The 7,429-nt window shown below is 48.5% G+C and overlaps 1 protein-coding gene across 12 annotated transcripts in view; it reads right to left on the bottom strand.

Annotated features, from left to right (window-relative positions):
* Positions 1–7,429, bottom strand: part of ARHGEF9 (Cdc42 guanine nucleotide exchange factor 9) — a 212,301-nt gene that overhangs the window by 95,966 nt on the left and 108,906 nt on the right. The window lies entirely within an intron of this gene.

Below are 7,429 nucleotides of genomic sequence, written 5' to 3'. Positions count from 1 at the left end.
AGGGTGACTCTCCAAGCACATTCCTAGTTTTCCTCACTGGATCACAGTCTCTCTGTCCCCTTCAAAGGAAGTTTGACCTGTGACACACCCAGTCAGGTATTGAAATATTGCAGCTACTTTCTCCAGGGTGCAGATATTGAATATTACCACCCCCAAAATGCACACAAGAATGCTCAGGAACCGTGACCTTCAGGTCAGCTCAAATCAATGCTGGAAAACCTCTGTAAATGCTGTTTCTTTGGGATTTCTACTTGACTTTCGCCCCTCAGGTTTCCCAAATAAAACCCAATGTCTCATTTCCCACTGACTGACAGCTGTGTGGTTCAGCAAATTAACAAACCCATGCACGACTGTGCCTTGATTACTCCCTCTCTTTTTTTTTATGAAAGAAAATGTCAAATCCTTTCATTTGACTCTCTGAGGAGCCTTGAGCAGTTGAGGAGCAGTTTCTCACCTCGGAAAGGAGCTCACAGGGGCTGCTCCACACAGCCCCAGATGCCACAGCTGATCCCAGCAGAGCTCAATCCAAATCCTGCCAGGCTGACTCCCAGCAGGGAGGCCAAATCTCTGCTGCCTGGCACTGAAATTCTTATCAGATATGGAGACTTTAGGCCGGATTTTCATCTTGATGCTGAGATGCTGAGCTGCAAGCAGCAGCTCTGGGTAAGCTGAGCTCTCCAGACACCCGTCCAGCTCAGGGGCCATCACTGCCATCGTGCCCCCTCAGATTGAGGTGTCACCACAGGCCAGCCCTAAGCACCTGCCTCCCACCAGTGTTACATCCCATCACATTTTTCACTCTCAGATGTAGCCTGCTCCACCCTGTCCCACTGCTGGTGCTCCCAGCAGCCGTGTGGCTCCAGCTCAACATATTAATGAACTTTTGACGGAGCACTCAGCTCCTGCCAAGTCCCAGGGGATGTTTTGCAGGGAGCAAGTGAGCCCACGCTGGGGGCTGGGGGCAGCCCAGCCCTGGTGCTCAGCCTGCCAAGAAAGCAGAGCCAGCAGCACAGTCCTGGAATATCACTGCCTCCATCCATCCCTCACCACGGAGAAACACCCTCTGTGATCCTTGCAGAGGATGAAATGCTGCTCTCCTCACTTTCAGGGCTGTTTGGAGCGCTGCAGGTCTGCTCCAACCACAGCCATGCTCGCTGCTAAATGCTGAGTGTCTCGCTCCCTCCTCCTCTCCCTCGGAATTTTTCCTCCCCTGTTCCAGCCAATCGTGCAGGGGAAAATTCCAGCCTGAGCTTCATTAGTGTAAGATATAAAAATAGAAGTGCATTATCTTCTGTAGTTCTCTCAGTTGATTCAGCAGCAGCATGAAGGTAAAATAATTAAATGTTTGTCTGGTGATAAAAACAAGCCCAACAGGAGGGACTGGGCTGGGCTTTTCTGGAAGCTGAGCGTGGAGATCTGGGGGCTCTTGTGCTCCACAGACTTTGCCCTCCCCACTCTCCATAGCTACCAAAAGGATGATGATGCCTCCCTCCCTCCTTCCCTCCTCCTCAGCTCCAAAATAAACACAGGATGGAGGCTTCAGGAGAAGCTGGCAAATGCCTCTGCTGCAAAGCACAGACCTCCTGCAAGAACTTTTGCTGCCATCTCCCCAGCCCCTGCCTGGCAATTCCCTCAGAACCTCTCCCAGAGCCAGGAGAGCTGCAGGAGTGGGGGGGTGTCTGTGTGGACCAAGGTCAACACAGGAGATGTTCAAAAAACATTAGTGAGTTGACTTGATCCTTCATCAAAATACTTTCTGCTCTTCCTTCCTAACACTTCACTGCCCACGACGTGGCAGGCTGAGCCGATGTGACAAACTGTCGAAACACATTTTTTTGAACAGAAAAAAAAATTAAACCTAGACTTTAAAGGTAAAACTGGCCCCTTTGAGTCCCTCTATCATATGTGACATTCCTGCTGGAAAAAAAGGGCTCTGAGAGCAACTTGCTGGGAAAAGGCTCCAATGAGCTGGTAAGAGCTCCAGTCCGCAGGGAGCTCCTGGGCCTCACCTTGTCTTTTAAGCTCCCATTAGTTAATAAAAGCAAGCAGAGAGGTAAAAAAGCACCTGAGCATTTGTCAATCCCCAGACACAAACCTACAATAAGATGCTGTTCATTGATTCCATAAAGTAACCAGCAAAAATTCCCTAAATTATTCTGCTGCTTATTTTTTTTTTTTTTTTTTTTGCTACCTGCTACCAAAGGGAAAGGACCATCATTTCTCTGTCTCCAAATTGCCCCTCTGTGCTTTATTCCTGCTATTGTGTTGGTAATGACCTATTTACCACCAGGCTGTGGAGGGTGGCAAATCCCACCCACCTCCGAGTTCCCTGCTGGAGCTGAGATTGCTATTGATGAGCTCTGGGCTTTGATGGGAAGGAAATGAGTTGAGTTTAAGGGCTGCTGGCACTCTCTCTGGAGAAATGCCAGGGAATTTTTAGACAGTCTTCAACCCAACAATGAAATGCCATGGATGTGAGTCAGAGTGGATGTGAGCACCTCCCTGGGAATCTGGGAGCAGCCAGCTCTGTCTGGATGTGCAGCATCCCTGCCCAAAGGAGCCACCTGAGAGCCCAGGTGCCCAAACCCTCTGATTTGGGTCTCGAGCTCCACACTCCCTGCATGCCCAGAGGGTCACCTTTACTGCCCTGGGATCCCCCAGCACCTGGGCAGGTCATTTCTGATGTGTGGGGCTGCAAATCAAATTTGCAATCAATGCAAATCAGCACAAATCAATGTTGTGATCACACTTTGTGTGTTTGCAACATGTAACAGCCTATAGAATTTTTATATTCTTAGCTTATAAATATATCAGGTAGTAAAAATCAGCCTTTTCTTGGGGTGGATGGGTAGTGAGTGTGTGTAGAAAGCAACTTACAAATGCCTGGCCATATTCATTAATACAGACTCTAAAGAAACTAAACCTTTATGTTTGTCTCCACAAACTGGTTACATATTTACTTTTATTTCAAAAGGATTCTCCTGGAAGTGGAGTGGTTTAAATTATTTGTATCTTATGTCAATGCAGGATAGTGTGGGTCTGTTAATTTTAATTTTTAATTTAAAAAAAATTAAAACCCGATAGCTGAAAAAATCTTGTGACTTCCAAACACATTGGAAAGCTATGAAATTTAGCTAACCAAGAATCTGGTTCATGATTTTAAAGGTCTTGGGCTCATGGCCAAACTCCCAGAATGTCCCCTGTGTGCTCCACTTTTAGGTCCATCAGGATGAGCAAGATCCCTGGAGTTCCAGCTCACAGATTTAAAATGGCTGGAGCTACTGCAGGGAGAGAAAATGGGGGGAAAAATCCGTTCTGCATTTATGCACCAACACCAGGTGGGGAGAGGCTCTGGATAAGTAGCACAGGATGCAGCAGAATTATCTACAAATTAAGGCCTATTTTATGTTAGAAGAAGCACCCAGTGCTCTTGGTAATAAATACATGAGGCATTTTAAAAATCAGACCTTGAAGCTGCTGGACACAGATAAGGCTCTGTGGCCTTGTCTCTGCAGCACCCCAGCTCCCCCAGCACTGCCTGTGCTTCCTAAGGTCATCCATAAATCCAGAGCCCTTCTGGCCACACCACAACACCAGCAAGGCTTGGGGCAGGCTGCTGAACTGCCAAGATAAATCCTGCTCCTGCAGCCAACCCACCTCCATCCATCTTCTCAAAAGCAATAATCCAAACACTCATTTGCAGGATCTCACTTACTTGTGTCTCCTTCTCTAGGACCAGTGCCAAACCCAAAAGTTATGTGCACCTCCTGGCACCTCTGACCATGGTCTGCACCAAACCACCACCAAAGCAAACCCTGAGCTTCCAGTCCAGCAGGTCCCCAAAACACTGCTGGGACACGGGACAGTGCAGCCAGGATGGATGGATAGATGGATTGATGGAGGGAGGGAGGGAGGGAGGGATGGATGGATGGATGGATGATGGATGGATAGATGATGGATGGACCAATGATGGATGGACGGATGGATGATGGATGGATGGACGGATGGATGGATGGATGGATGGATGGATGGATGGATGGATGATGGATGGATGATGGATGGACGGATGGATGATGGATGGATGATGGATAGATGGATGATGGATGGATGGATGATGGATGGATGGATGGATGGATGGTTGGATGGATGGATGGATGATGGATGGATGGATGGATGGATGGATGGATGGATGATGGATGGATGGATGGATCCATGGATGATGGATGGATGGATCCATGGATGATGGATGGATGAATGGATGGATGGATGGATGGATGGATGATGGATGGATGGATGGATCCATGGATGGATCCATGGATGGCTCCACTGCCCAGCTTTCCAGCACAGCCAAACTGGCAAATCCTCCCATCCATTAAAGGCTTGGATCCAGTCCAGGTAATAACAATAAAACACTGCCTTCCCCTGCCTGAGATCACCCAGGGCCCATTTCCAGAACCCTTCTACTCCTGGGGAAATTTGCTGCCCCTCTTCACAATTACCATCAGAATAAACTCTATTTTGAGCACATCCTGCTGCTGCTGCCCCTCCATGTGTGCTGCCAGAAATGTCTGCAGGAAAAGCTGTGCCTCTCGGAATTCAAGGGGCTCTGGGCTCCAAAAACCAGATTTGAATCCTCTGTTCTGCTCACAGGCCAAAGGAAGAGTGTCTCTCTGAGAACCTGTTCTGATATTTTCTCTAATCCCATGAGAACTGCCCCACGTGAAGATTCTTCAGTTATTTTCCAGAAGTACAAATCCATGGCCTAGTGGAGTACATTTTCTGCATGTTCTAATTTGTCCTGACCTCCAGCCCCAGATTTCCCTTTATAACACACTCCTCTATTCTTAGTTTTACCTCCTGCCTTTATCCTTCCCCCTCTTCCAGCTGCACTCTCACGATTTGGAAAAGCCTGAATATTCTCTTTCCCTGCCTCTTTCCCAGACTGAGGATGGTTCCTTTGCATGCAATCTCATCAGATTCATCCCTCAGACTCACCCTAACCTGCTGCAAACTCTGTTCCCATTTCTCTCTGCTGCTCCAAGCCAGTATTCTAAACACAAGCACATTTAAGACCCTGCAGTGAGAGTGACACAGTGAGGGGGACACGCTTGGAAGCCAGGAGGGAGGTGAAGGTGAATTCCCTACCCAGAGCCCACTGGGTTTGGGCCATTCTGAGGGGAATGTGAGTGTCTGGCTGTCAGGAAGCTCAGCTGCTCCCTGGATTGCTGTCTCAGAGCCTCACCTGGCTGTGAGGCTGCTGTGGGATCTCTGAGGGGCCTGGCTGCCTCCTGGGTGTTGAAGTGAGGGAGCGACCACCTTTGTTGATTTTTCGCATCTGACTCCGTTTATTCACTCAATCAATCACTTTTTTATAACCGTGTTAATTAAGTTCATGCATATTGCAAAATCTGAGCTCCTGACAGGCTGTAGAGAAAACTTCAGCTCCTCCTTTTGTTTACAATACCTGAAGTTAGTTTACTGAAACCAAGATCAGTGTTCCCACCATGATATTAAAGGTTCTCAAAACCTTCATATCTATTCCCAGACTGGCCGTCTGTTCCCAGTAGTAGCCAAGGACAGAACGGTCTGAGAATCTTGTTGTTTATATAAAAGGTGGCTGAGAACCTTAATTATTTACAGGATCAAGCCTGGGAAAGGCTGCTTTTACAGCAGGCTTCTGTATTTCCCTCAGCTGAATACCTTCATGGCCTCTTTCTTTAAGCCATGCTTAAACCAGGCTCTCCACACCTGGGGAGCTCTGTCCTTGCCTCTCCGCCTGACTCCATCTCCAGGCGGGACAAAGGGACACTCCAAAGGCCATGGCAGCACAGCCTCCCTCCCTCCAGGAGCACAGGGATCCTTCTGCAGCTCCAGCTCTGCCCAGACCCATCTCTGGGCAGCCTCCACAAGGCCCTTGCCAAAACTGGATTCAAAGCAAGGCACCCTCAGCAGCCCCCAGTGCTGAGGATGGACCAGAAACAAGGTAAAACCTCCCTCACAAATGGCACCAAATCCAGGAGAAATGTCATGTTGGCCTTTCAGGAGACTGCTGGGAATGACATGGATGACATCTGTGAAAGTCAGGACTTAATTCTGCTGGATTACCAGAAGCCTTGAGCACTGATGGACTTTCACCAGTCTCTTAAGCTGGGAAAATCCATTCAGTGAAAGGAACTTCCAGATGATGAGGCAGCTGCCATGCCTGTGCTACACCACCTCATCCCATGGATTTAAAGGAGCTGATCAGAGAGAAGAGCACAGCATGGCCCCAGCTCCACCACTCACACAGAATTCCTGCCCAGGGAAACTCCCTGTGAAGGAAAACAGCCTGGCCTGACCCCTCAGCCATGCCTGGGTGACCCTACAGAAACCCCGGGGCTTCCACATTCCAACAACCCCATTCCCAGCACCGAAACCACTCCAGGCTGTTCCTCAAGACACAACAAGAGACAAATTCAGAGCAGAAAGCCCCAGGACAGCCCTCACTGCCCACCTGCCACACGTGAGGGGGACATCTTTCCCTGGCCATTGCCAGGAAGGAGGAACTCAAACTGTGGGAGGAAGCTGAAAATAAAACAAATCCAGAAAGCTGCAAACATCTGGAAGGCCAATGCTTTGCTCTACAATTCTGCATTGATTTCTTGCCTCAAATAGATTTCTAGATGGATTGCAATTAAAATGAGTTACACAATGCTGGAAAAACATCACTCATTTCCGATTCTGATTTTATTTTTGCATCTTTGCTTTCTAGATCCTTTTGCGTTTCAACAGCCACTCCTTGGATCTTAACTTTTTTTTTTTTTTTTCTTTCCACTCTTCTTCTGGCCAAATTGCTCTGCATCCATTTTTACCTTTTATTCCAGCAAGGACGCTGCTGGTGGTGGCTCACACAGCCCTGGAACAATTCCCTGGGCAGTGGTAAAAATCCCCACTGTGAGCCCTGACTGCCGCTGCTGAGCAAACCCACAGAAACCTCTGAGCATTTATCAGAGGCAATTCTTCTGTGAGCTGCCCTGAGCCCTCAGGATCCCCTTGTCACATGCCTCCAGGACATCAATTTCCATCTATTGTCCTGATTCCTGCTCAGAAGCCACAGGGAGGGAGGAAAACAGTGAGGAAGGCTGGGCTGCAGGAAAAGAGATTTACTTTGCTGAAATCCTTGTAAAGGCAGCTCAGCTCCCCTGAAAAGGACAGAGCCGCCACTATCCCTGCTCCAGCCCTGTGCTGGCCATTCCTGCACTGGGATGGACGAGGTGCAGAGCCCCTTTCTGGTTTTCTCTAATTTTCTCTTATTTTCAAACAAGATGACAGAATGTGGGATTTCCATCCAGGCAGCAGCAGCAGCAATGTCAGACACCAAGCCCAGCTCTCCTGAGTTTCACAGAGTAGCTGGGACAGATTAACTGGAAACCAATGAGAGAGAGCAGGT

The sequence above is a fragment of the Zonotrichia albicollis genome, chromosome 14 (assembly GCF_047830755.1).
Source record: "Zonotrichia albicollis isolate bZonAlb1 chromosome 14, bZonAlb1.hap1, whole genome shotgun sequence".
NCBI lineage: Eukaryota > Metazoa > Chordata > Aves > Passeriformes > Passerellidae > Zonotrichia > Zonotrichia albicollis.
The sequence above is the reverse complement of the archived record's forward strand: the minus strand, read 5'-3'. Positions and strand labels throughout refer to the sequence as shown.